We start from the raw sequence: 13,477 nt of genomic DNA, 5'->3' as shown, positions 1-13,477 counted from the left end.
AAAAAAGAAATGGTAGCAAGTGTTTTTAGCATAGGAAACAGCCCCACCTAATTCTAGGGTCTCTTTTACGGTCCCATCTTATTCTTAGGGTTTTGCTTCCTATTTGTAACTCTTTTTTCCGGATCCGCAAGTTATTTCGCGAATTTGAAGTCAATTTTATCCTTATGAAAACTTGGTATTTTCATCCTAAAAGATAATATGGGCATTCATACCTATGGCAGGCAATTCATGCGTTGCCCTGTCCTAACCCACACTTAGCAGGATTTCTCCAAGTCTATTTAGACATTAGAATTTATATTTACAAATTCTTATCAATGTCCAATAAGTCTTACAGACTTTCGATATTTATTTATTTTCCTTATACTTATAGTTTCAAGGTTGTCAAGGATTTTAAACTTGTTTTTGCTTCAACATTCTTGATATATTAGGTAAGGTTTTCTCATTGATTCATATGCGGGTCGACTCATGATATTGATGCTCTTGCTAATATAACCATTAATATTAACATTGTGTGTGTTTTCAGCAAGAAAATAATTTTTATTTTATTCTGCTTATATTCTATGGTTTAATCAACGATGTTCGACCATTTGTCAAACTTTCAACATTCTCTAAGAAGATCAATTTTCATTTAGCTATGTCATAAATGCAATGCTAATTGTTTTTTTGAAAACTTTATTCTAAGCAATGCAAAAATCATAAGTGTAATTTTTTCTTTCATCTTTTAAACATCAAATTATATTACTACACACCTAATTTATGCGCATCTAGTATATATTTTCCTATACAATTTCCTATTGATTTAATGCATTGATTATTTCATGATATTATCTAAATGATTTTCTATAAATTATTATAAGACTCATATGCGTCTGTTTATCATTAGCAAAATGAAATAGAGATAGTCAATTTCAAAAAAAATATATAAAATATTCCATTCCCTAACATTATCTACCTTTTTTTAGTTATTATAATCACACGTATCATTAACGAAATAATAATAAATATCACGAAATAAACCATAATTATGATATTTTCTTCATGATAAGCATATAATCATTTTTCAAGTGAAAGAGTCTTTTTACTGAATAGTTTATTATTATATTACTTGGGCCATTTTCCTAAGCGACAGTTCATATGCATTTTCTTTAAAATGTATTTATAATCCTTTAAAGCCAAATATAGCGATAAGCTTATAAAACATTATTATTTTTCAAACCGACGAGATGTTACCTCTATCAGGTTTATAGTAATGGGGGTTTCGTCAATTCCTACCGTGTCATTTTCTCCATGAACACTGCGTTTCTTGCTTCTTTTGCTTCAAATGGGCTTCTTGAATTTTTGCGACCTCATGGAGCCATGGATGTTAGGAAAAATTAGTGTGGTAGCTCAAGGAGAGTTGATTGTCATCTAGAAAAATTTCGCCAGTGTTTTGCTTAGCGATATGGCTGTATGGAAGAAATACGTAATAGGGGGTAGAGAAAATGAAAATTGAGGTAGAAGAGGGGTATTTTCCTTCTTCAAGGCTCAAGCTAGAATGGAAAAGAGATATAGATAAATTTTTCCATCATAAAGAGGTCTTCCTTCTTGCTTTCTTTGTGAAGAAGAGAGGTTGTATTTATAGCCATGAGGGAGAAGCATGCAGTCACTCATTCTTTTGGCTACTTGTCAAGAGTTAAGTAAGCTTGATAAAAAATGTTTTTTGATTGCCTACGTGTTGGATGGTGGCATGGGGATAATTTTAAAATGCTTTCTCTCCCTCCAAGCGTAAAAAACGTCATGATTTTTTGCCTATTTTTTCAAAAACGTCTTTTTTCCTTCAAAACGCCTTCATTTGGTAGTTTTTGGCCAAGTTACCTCATGACTTATCTAGTTTATAAAGTCATAACATACTCTTTGATACTTAACTTACTTAATATCATGCTTGTTCTTGCGCATTCTTGTCCTGATTAAGGCTTTTGCGATTTGTCTTGTCGTTGCAAAATCAATGTGATCTTTGATGCTAAATCAAATATAATGCGGGAAATATTATGATCAAGCCATCGTAATATTATTTACGAGGCGTATTTGCTTTTTTGTTGGTTGGGTTCATTGAGGAGCCTTCTCGTGTCGGATTGCAAAATTGATTTAATGCAAGATTTGATATTACACGCGATCACTTATGTGATAACTCAACGAGTAATTTTTAAAACATTTCAAGCCCGAATTTGTTTTATGAAGTGTTATGGCGGGAAAATACCATATTGGGGAATATGGGAATTTTCCATAAGTTTGGGATATGTGGTCAAATCTTTGGATTTTTCATAACTTGAACACCATAACTCGAAATCGAGCACTCTATAGCTCAATAGATTCCATTTTTCAAGTGCTTTCCAATGATAGTTCACATCATATGGTTTTGAGAAACTTATGGGCATGTTATCCAGATGCCACCTTTTTAGTCTTCAAAAATTGGGAATTGGAAAATTCCCAACCTCACTAATATTGTGTTGGAATATTACATTACAAGTCATTAAGACTCCATCGTATTTTTATGAAATATTAAAAATCCATCTATATTTCAGTAGGAGAAAGGTATGTAATTATTGTACCCTACATATTCTCATTGGATTCTCCCATTTCAAAAAAACCCTATCATTGTCCATATGTGGCAAAACCATTAAAGGAAAAACATCTTCTCTCTTTTTTGCTACATTTAAGACTTATCTAAGAATAATAAGAATTCTCAATTGAAAGTCAATAAAAATTCTTGATTTAAGAATTCTACAATGTAAGATGGATTAAGTAATGGTACAAACAAATTAATTAATGGATTTCTTAATATGAATTCATGTGGATCCATGTATAATATAGTATATATTATCTAGACTTTTGCTATAGAAGTTTCCAAAATTCTAAATGAAAGGCGAAGTAGGAGTGGAAGTACAAGTGGACGCAAGAGCTATGGAGGTTTAAGTAAGAGAGAGCAAGACAATATGTGGAAACTCCAATAGTCACAACGTGTGACTTGTCTTCCCTTATTCTATTGTCATGTAAAGAATAAAGTGATAGTGACAAGGATACTTGTACACCTACATTGTATAGGCATGTGGGTAGTAAGTATAAGTAAATGTAGGTGGCTAGACACAAGTAGCCTTTAACCCCCACTTAAATGTGTATGTGGGCAACTAGGGGCAGGCATCCTTTAGCCCCCAACAACCTCCCACTTTTAAAAAAATGTACTTGAGTGTGAAGAAAACAAGAAAAAAATGTAACAAAGTACAAAGTGTACATATAAGTACAATAAGATGAGGAATGGACTTCATCTCATTCTACACCCAGAGAATGCATAACATTCCCCTATGAGACTTTTAGTGAGAAGAGATCTATAAGATTCTTGTCAATCGAGATCTCAATAAGCTCTATCTGCTTATCCTCAACCATCTCTCAGATGAAGTGATAACGAACCTCAATGTGCTTGGTCTTTGTATGAAAGACCAGATTATGTGCTAACTAAATAACACCCATAGAGTCTGAGTGCAATGTATGAGTCATAGTAATACCAAGGTCTCCCACAAGATAGTATAATCATCACAGGGACTCTCTACAAGCCTTAGTGGAAGCCTTAGTGATTGCAATGTACTCAGTCTCAATAGTAGATATGACTGTGTATTTCTGCACCATGGACATCCAAGAAGCAACACCTCAAGTAAAGGTGAAGATAGCTAGAGGGGGATTTTCTATTATCCGCATGTCCCTATATTATCAGAGTCTATGTAGCCCATGACTCCACTATCCTAGCCATCATAACAAATGCAAATATTTGTAGTGCCCTTAAGGTATCTCATTATATCCTTTACTACATCCTAATGTTACATGCTAGGTATCACCATCATATAATGAGCTGCAACTCCCATTGAAAATGCTATGTCAAGTCTAGTGGCTATCATGGTATACATCAAGCTATCCATGGTAAATGCATACAAGATCTTGGCTATCTAGGTGCTCTCATCATTTGACTAAGGATAATTTGCATGACTGACATTGACATGAGAAGGTAATGGACAACCAATAGGCTTACCACCATGTATATGGTACCGCTCAAGGACCTTTATGACAAGCAAAGTTCCTTAAAGCAATTGTGCATAATGTACATACCAAGTGTGTGAGAGGCATACCCCATATCCTTCATCTCAAAGCTCTTCTTGACTTGAGTTTTCAAAGTATCCAACTCATTAGTACTCCCAAAAATGGGCATGTCATCCATATATAGAACCGAAATGATAAGGCTACCATCATGGGCCTTCTTCTTGAAGTTGCTTATCCATGTCACTATAAGAATAACCTTGTGAATACACAAAGGTATTAAACTTATGATGCCATTTCCTAGGTGATTGCTTAAGTCCATAAAGACTCTTCCTTAACTTGCATAATAGGTGTTCCCTGCCCTTTTCCTCAAAGCCCTTAGGTTGCTACATATAAATATTCTCATGCAAGTCCCTATGAAGAAAATTCATTTTCACATCCATCTGGTTCAATTCCAGATCATACATTAGCTTAGGACTACTGAGAGCACTCTTCAACTTGTATATCCATTTGCATGGTAATGCATGTTTCCCATTGGGCAAAGAAACTAAATTTCATGTATAGTTTTTCTGTAGTGAATCATACTCAAAACTAAATTCCATAGCCCTCTTCCGATAGTGAATTCACTTTTGGAGTTTGCATATAGCTTACTCATAAATGAATTGCTCACCAAAATCTGTCACCATGATATAATGCATAGAGGGCTCAAAATGATTAGGAGGATGTGAGACTTTAGTGCAGTGTCTCAATATTGAATGTTGAGCCTATATAGTCTATTCTCTCTGTCCAATATTATGATCTTGCCCAACACATGGATCCTGGGCTACTACATCATTAGCAGTTATAGCAAGCTGTCTAATTGGGGCTACTTGTACTATAACAAGAGGCTCCTCCTGAAAGATCACCCTATGTATCTCAACTACCTATTCTAGTTTCACATGCCTCTTTTTCTCATGGAATACCATGACATCGATTTCTAGAAAGATTCGAATAGCAAGTGGGATGTACAATGCAACTAGCAGTGTAGCATAAACAATAGAGTTCCAAAGACTGTCAAAACATCCAAGGTGTCACGTACATAGATCCATACCACAATTCACACTAAGCATATATCCACCACTGACAACCCACTGACAACAAGTGGTGGCACAAGGCATCCAAATCAAAGGCAAATCAACCCACAGTCATAAATCTCTGTAGTGATAATATATCCATAAACTAAGAGAGCATAAGAGAGTCCCCCATTGACTCACATAAACGAAACTCTATGCTAAAAAAACCAAGCACTCCAATTGGAGCAAATCTAGAGTATCCAACTTAGCAAAGGAATCTCAATGCATCGAACTCATAGTATCCAAGTGTCTAAAATACATCATGTATACATTCGAGATCATATGCCTTCAAGAAGTCTTGAAGCTCACAAGTGGAAATCATTGAAGTAACTAGCCACTACCCAAATGTAACCAACTGAGCTCAAATCCAAGATGTAGAGTTCAACATAGGCATACCCAACTATAAACATCAATATCAAGCATTAATATAACAATGGATCATACTCGAGTAGCATGTAGGCATTCAATACATAGACATCCATTATGAATGCTTGCTATGCAAACTTTGATATGCCAATAAACCCTTCAAATACCAAGCTATTCAAGTTCTAATTGTTCCAAGTAGGTTGGCCAAGCATCAAACCAAAATCCAAGAGTTGCAAACTTTCCCCATAAGCATTACATGAACCATAGGTATTCGAATACATGCTGCCCATATTGTATTAAAGGAGACCTGCCATGTTTGCACAGTCAATGGCTAAGCATATATACTTGAAATGGTGCTCAAAAACCAAGCCTTCAATACTCAAACAATGTCCAAATGGTGGCCAATGATTAGCCCAAGCATGGAAAAAGGAGTAGTGAGATGTAGTGATCTGAAACAAGTAGGCCAAGGGCTAAAAATATAGGCGCAAATAGCATGGGCTGCTCTTGCAGGGCTGGGGCCTGCTATTGGTTATGTACGACACTAGAGCACTTGATAATTCTCAAACACTCCCCTAGAAGGTTTCAAACAACTATGGAGCAAGCTAAAGCAAGTGGAAGCTCAATGGGACCGATACATATCTTTGAGTATGGATGCCATGAAAGCTCCAAGCAAGCTCTTCTTCTCGAATTGAATGCAATGATAAAAAAGCTGCTTCAATGCTCACTCTAATGTCAATTTAAAGGTGGAGCAAAAGTGGAAGCAAAAGAGAAGCAATAGCTATGGAGGCTTCGACCAAGACAGAGCAAGATGATATGTGGGAACTCCAATTGCCATAATATGTGACATGCCTTCCTTTATTCTATTGTCATGTAAAGAATAAATAATAAAGTGACAATGATGGGCAGCTACCACCTACAATGTATACAGGTGTGCGAGCAGTAAGTGTAAGTAAATGTAGACAAGCAAGCACATGTGGCCTTTAATCCCTAGCACAAAAATGTTTTGGAAACCTAAAGTGTCTCCCAAACTTGTTAAAATTTGAATGTAAGTCTTCTTTCTCTCTCTCCAACTATGGGCCTAAGGCCTCAATTTGTCTCATTTTCTCTCTTTTAGCCACTTAGAACTCTCTCATGTAGGTGGAGCACTCACTCTCTCTCTCTCTCTCTCTCTCTCTCTCTCTCTCTCTCTCTCTCTCTCTCTCTCTCTCTCTCTCTCTCTCTCTCTCTCTCTCTCTCTCTCTCTCTCTCTCTCATGATTATGCAACAAAAGGTGACAACAATGACGAGGGTAACCAGATAGATGGGCATGCAATAGAAGATAAGTAGTGCATGGAAGAACATTGTATGGCCAGGGTGAGGGTGAGTGGTGCACGAATTTGCAACAAATTACATACATGGTTTGGATAAATGAGTAGGGTGGCTCCTTATGCAATGCAATTTGTGAGAACTCCCACAGCCACAATGTGTGGCTTGCATTTTCTTATGCTATTGTCATGTAGAGAATAAAGAATAAAGTGATAGTGACAAATGGCTGCCATGTGCAATGTATAGGTGTGCAAGTAGTAAGTACAAGTAAATGTAGGCAACTAGGCAAAGGTGGCCTTCAACCCCCAGAACCAAAATGTTTTCGGTACCTATAGTGTCTCCCAAACCTGTCAAAATTTGAATTTTAAATGTCTTATTTCTTTCTCTCTCCAACAATGGGTCCAAGTGTGACCTTACTGGCTCCACTACCCCTAATATCTATCACAAGTGGAATAAAAAATGTGTGGAAGATTTACTGAGTGAGCTAGACTTGATCTGGAGCTATTCAACCTTGTCAACATAGGTTAGAAAACACTATTTTATGTTATGGTTGGAGTTTACACTTACTTTGAACACAAAATATGTTCGAAGTTCTTTGATTCAAAATCCAAATAATGTATTTTATTTACTTGATAAAGAACGAGTTCTTCTTACATACACAGATACTTGTACATAGTTATTTATGTGTAGATATACTAATTTTTCTCACAATTATGTATATTGGACTTTTCAATAACAAGTCTAAGAAACTTTGCCATTCTATTGAGTTATACTCATGACCATTGTTCTCTCAATGGTTGTCATGCCACCATAGTTTTATAAGGTGTATCTTTGTCTGTTGTGGTTTGTGTATTTCATGCCTCCCAAAGTTTGCCAAAATTATATTAGGACTCCAAAGGTTTTTAACTTTGGTGGGTTAAACTATTGACTAGATAATCACTCTTTTTCTCTCTCTTATACATGTTTTGAAGATTTTTTTTTTAAATGTGTAAAGGTAGACATTGCATTGAAATTGCAAGGTAAAATAGTTTCATATCTTGTTTAAAATACTCTAACAAAATGGCTCTGCTCAATGAGATGGAGAACAAAAGCTATTATATGAGATTGCTCTCCTAAGGAGAGAGCAAGATAGCTTGTGGGCATTCCCCTTTCCCTTTGCACCATCAAGACAAGCTACAAGGTCATTTGTCATAGTGTTTACATCACCCAATAACTCCCCACTATCTCTTATGTTGCATCCTACTCCAATGCAATTTTGAGTGTTCCAAATGTGCTTCAAGACACTGAGGCCTTGATCAAGCTCTACCACTTATTGTATCTAGCATTCATCCTTAATTTGTCTATCAACAATGCCCATCCCACACTGATTGGTGAAGGAGGCTGGTGGACGTTGGCTTGGTGGTGAAGGCCCACACCCTCCATAGATTTTTGCCATGGAGTGCATCCTCCTCTTTGGTTCAACATAGGAAACATTCAAGGCGAAATTATGGAATAGTTTCTATCAATATTTTCATATAGTTAGGCTCATGTTTTATTGATTTCAAACTTGAATGCAAAGCCGTTCCTGTGCAAGTCCACCAGGTCCTTTGCTTGAATGCATGGGGGAAAACGATCTGCAAATAGCCATGGTGAAGCTGAGGTAGCTTTGAAGCAGTAGAAGCAAGATGAGAGAATGGAAATGGATTATGCCTCCAATGTCACCACTAGAGAAGATGCTGCACAGGTGGAGAAGCGCATGCATGAGAATCAAAGGGTCTATAATTAGAGAAAGAAGGATTCTGTTGAGGCTGGCAAGAATGTGATGCGTGCTCTTGTTAGCTTCTCTATTGCCTGCATGTGCCAAAGGTATGCTAAATATGCTCTCTATAGTGTTTACATTTACTTCATGGGTAAGCCTCCCATGGAAGAAGAGTTTGCAAGGTAGTTTTGGGCAACATTTGGCTCCAAAGTGGCCCTCTCCCACTTTAGGTTTGTTAGCCAAGGTTTCTTTCTTGCCATTGTGTCATCCACAACAAACAGGGACTATGTCCTTGGGTCAGTAGTTGGATTTAAAGGGAATTTGGTATATACAATGCCGCGGAAAGTGGACTACAACCCTGATGAGGTACTTCACTCGGAATGCCTTGCCTGGGTCAACTTCCTTGGGTTACCATCTCGACTGGATGGCGACATTGCAATTCTGGCTGGAGCATTGGGAAAGCTTCTCTACGTACTGGCTATCACATCAGTCAATAGAGCTATCAAAGAAAAAAAATGTGCTTGTATCCTTTGGGACAAACGGAAGCAAATACCTGACATGTTGGAAGTTTTTTATCCCAATGGCCTAGAGTTGTTTGTTGATGTCAAATTTGCAACCTTCCCTGATACCTGCTTCATATGCAAGAGTTTGGGGCATTTTGCAAAAGATTGCCCAAGAAAGGAAGGCACTAAAGAAAAGAAACCACAAGTTAGTGGTGTGGCAAATGAGAACCCGAGTCAAACACCCCCTGCACAGCTGATCAAGGAAAGAAACAAGAATCTTCCTGTAGCATTCAAATTAAAGGGAAAGCCAAGGATGGCCATCCTGCTGACCAAAAAGAACCCACATTGGTAAGTGATATTAAGAGGAAACCTAATGAGAGTCAGCCCCATGGTCTAGAAAGCACAACAACTGGGTACACTAGCCAAAAACTCTCATAGGGAGAGCATTCCAGACAAGGAGAATAATCCCCCTTCAGCCTCCAAAGCTACTAAAGGGGAGAGGAAGAAGGTATCTCTCAAGAGATTGGCACACACGTCATTGGTGGATAGAAATTACTTTGCTATCTTGGACACGAAGATGGTGAAGAGGGGGAGGATGTCTTTATCTATGAATAGCTTCTCAATGCATCATCTCACCTTGATCACTTGGAATATTCATGGAATGGGTAGCTCAGCCAAAAGGGATGATTGCTCCTCCCTACTAAGGAGGAGGAAACCTTATGTACTCGCGCTACAGGAAGTAAAGCTTGATAGTGAAGAAGCCAAAGAGATAAAACACAAGGGGTGTGCAGTTTTTGGGGATTATTGTTGTCAAGGTCGGAGAGGCTCAATGCTTCTTATTAAAGAATCACTAAATCCATCACTCGTACTCAAGAGAAAAGACAGTACTTTTGTAGCAGCATCAATTTGTATGGGCATGGAAAAAGTGATTGTCACATCACTGTATGGACCTAATTCCTCTGCACAAACAGAGCATTACTTTGGGGGGATCTTGAACTATATGATTTGGAAGAAAATGCCATCTTTTTAGGCCATTGGAATATGACTCTTCATGAGTCTGATCAATTGCATGGTGGGAGTTCAATGTTATGTTAGGAAAGGGACAAATGGCATGATTGGGAAGTGTCCCAAGAGCTAGTTGATGTAGATGTGGCTTTTGGAGGAGGGGAAAAACTTGACTATACCTGGCACAATAAGCAAGTGAGATGTCATTGGCATGCAGCCAGGTTAGACAAGATCTACCTCAACCATGGGGCTTGGTGGATCATGCCTGATGTACGACTCTCAATGCTGACAAAGTTTGCTACGTCGGAACACATGCCTATTATGTGCACTTTGAGAATGGTTAATATGAACTCAATAGATGGAGGACCGCCAACGTTTAGATTCAATACCTCTTTTCTTAAGAGAGAGGGCTTCTGCCAGCAACTCAAGGAGGCCTGGAGTAAGTGCAAGGACTCTAGAGCCCAGCCACTCAGCAATTGGTTAAGATGTATCAATGGTATAGTGGAGGTAGCCAAACAGCACGAAAGGGCTCATGCACAAGTCAGGAGAGGGAGGCTAAATAGCAACAAACAAGTCAGAGGGCTCATGCATAGGTCAGGAGAGGAAGGCTAAATAGCAACAAACAAGTCGGAGAGAGCATTCTTCAAGCTCTTGCTGTTTGCCCTCAAGATTCTATTATGCATAATGTACTCAAAAGTGTAGAGTGTTATATGGGAGGACTATTCCAATACCAAGTAGAAGCAGCCAAGGTGTAGTTAAAGGGGTTTTGGTATTTATTTGGTGATGCTCCTAATAGTTTTTTTTTTTCAGGGCCTTGCAAATAAAGAGAAGTAAGGAGATGATTACTATAATTGATGATGGTCATGGGCAGATCCTTAAGGATGATGCTAATATAGTAAGAGCTTTTACTAAGCACTTTTCAGCAATTGTAGGTTTTGAGCCTGAGTTACCGGCTGATTACTATCTAAAGCTAAACAAGTTTCTCCATGAAGGAAGAAACCTAATCACTCCAAGGGAGGTTGCTCTTCTGTGCATACCCTTTTCAACTAAGGAACTCAAGTTTGTGGTTGATAAAATGGCTAAAGTGAAATATCCTGGTATAGATGGCATACAAGTGGAGGTTTTCTAGGTACTTTGGGATGAGTGTGCAAGTGACATGTGCCGCCTTTTCAACAGGATCAGGCAGGATGGAAGAGTGCCAGCAGAGGCTAACCAAGGTCTTATTAAGTTGGTCCCTAAATCTTTGGATAGGATCAAAATGGGTAGCTGGAGACCAATGACAATGCTCATTGTTGGTTACAAAATCCTTGCCAAAGCTATGGCTAACTGGATCAAATTTATTCTTGGTAGAATCCTTCACCGTCAATAGCATGGATTTGTGCAGGGGAGGAGAATTCATGATGCCATTTTGAACTTGATATTTTCTATTGATCAAGTTTTATCAACTAAATCTGAGTTTGTCCTTATTAATATGGACTTTGATAAAGCTTATGATAGGATAAGCTAGCAATTCATCTTGGAGATCATGAGATCAATGGGGTGTGATCTAGGATTTCTGAGAATGGTCAAGGCACTGTTTACAAATGCCACTATTGTGCTACAGGTAAATGGTATCTGTTCAAGACCTTTTGAGATCAAAAGATTCGATTACCATGAGCTTTTTGTCCACTCAGAACATCAAGGAGCAATATGGTTTAACTAACAAAGAGGCTCAGTTCATGCAAAGGACGCTTGAGAAAGTTAAAAGTGACTGCCTTCATCTAGAAATGTTAATGAAAATAATATAAGCATGTACATGGTAGCTCCAACTGGGAAGCCGTTATGGAGGTGTAAGAAGTCAAGTGGTCTATTCAAGAAGGAGAAGGTTTTTCTAATGAAAGCAGCAAAATATTGGAAGAGGTGGCACCCTCGTGCCAAGAATAAGACCTGGTGGCTGAAAAGATTCAAATGGATTTGGAAAGCTACTCCCTCTAGGAAGCTTAACTTCATGTTGTGGAAAGTGATTATGAATAGGCTGCCAACTCGAGGGAGGCTTAGCAAACTATTTCCTGTGTCTCCCCTTTGCATTTTTTGCAGCAGAGAAGTGGAGTCTGTAAGGCATCTTTTTTGGGAGTGCAAGGAAGTTAGGCCTCTGTGGAGGCAGGTACAATAATGGGTGCAGAAAGCTAGTTTAATGAGAGTCTAGACTGTAAGATCGCCATTTTTGGTGACAAAGGAAGACGCGATGACCAGACATTGAAGCTCTGGAATGTGCTCGGAGCTGTTACTTTGCAGGAGATTTGGAGGTTGAGAAATGATAGAATTTTTGGAAGGCTAAAATGTCATTTGGTACCTAGAGATGGATGGTCTAGACTTAAAGCTGAAATTTTGATTTCACTCAAGGGAGTGAAAGAAGCCAATAGAGCCTTTAAAGTGTTTTGTAAAAGCCTTGCTAAGGTGTGAAGCAAATGATTGCTTGCAACTAGCCTCACTTTTTTTAAGAGGCTTTGTACATATTTATCTTTCTTTTATAATATTAATTTCTTTAGCGCGTTTTTTTTTTAACATCAAGGTGAAATCTCTTTTAAGTTTTCAAAGCAAAGAGATTTCTTAGATTGTCTTTTGTAGGTAACGTTCTAACCAACACCCTCCATAGAAGAAGATGTGAGTCTCTTTAGCAAGTGTTTCCTTAGCAACAATGTGTAGAATGAGAGACTTGTGGCTAGCTTGAGGGTTAAGGAGGTCAATAATGTGGCAACCACCCTGTTGTGCTGTAACACCCTATTGCCCAAATGCGGCAGGTTAGTGAAAACCCAGGTAAGTCCTGACTGCTCCTCGTGCCTCCAACTACAGCTTGATGGGATGGGGCCCCACACGCCGCACGTACCATCTGATGTTGAAGCCCTTCCTTTTTAAGCTTTGTTGAGATGCTAAAGTATTCCTTCTTGCAGCACATCTAGGACGCTTTGGCATGCTTGGTCTTATTCTTTCATTCAAAGAAGGCTCACTCACCACAATAATCAAGGCAAGGTGTTTTGAGAATATTCTAGCATTAGACCTCATTGTCTTTATGGTCTCTACCTTCCTCATCAACAATCATCACGATGGAGTCTCTTTGTCGCTTTGATTTTAGAGCATTCATATAGCTAGATATTGGCACCTCTTCTTTTCATGGTCCATCTAGCCTTCACTTGTATTTTTGCACCTTCAATATAATATTCTTCACAAATATGAATGCAATGGTCAACCTCTTGAAGCATCCTACAGACAGACTCATCATTTGAATCACTAGCAAGAGCAAAAATAATGCCTTCTTGGCACCTAGCTATTGCATTGAGGCTACACCGCTCCTATCAATAGCCACATGTCTCATGTGTCTCTTGGCCAATCACATTGTTGCTTGAATA

This window comes from Lygodium microphyllum, chromosome 19, assembly GCF_053477565.2.
Source record: "Lygodium microphyllum isolate KBCC chromosome 19, Lygodium_microphyllum_v1.1.10, whole genome shotgun sequence".
Taxonomy (NCBI): domain Eukaryota; kingdom Viridiplantae; phylum Streptophyta; class Polypodiopsida; order Schizaeales; family Lygodiaceae; genus Lygodium; species Lygodium microphyllum.
Note: the sequence above shows the minus strand (reverse complement) of the source record.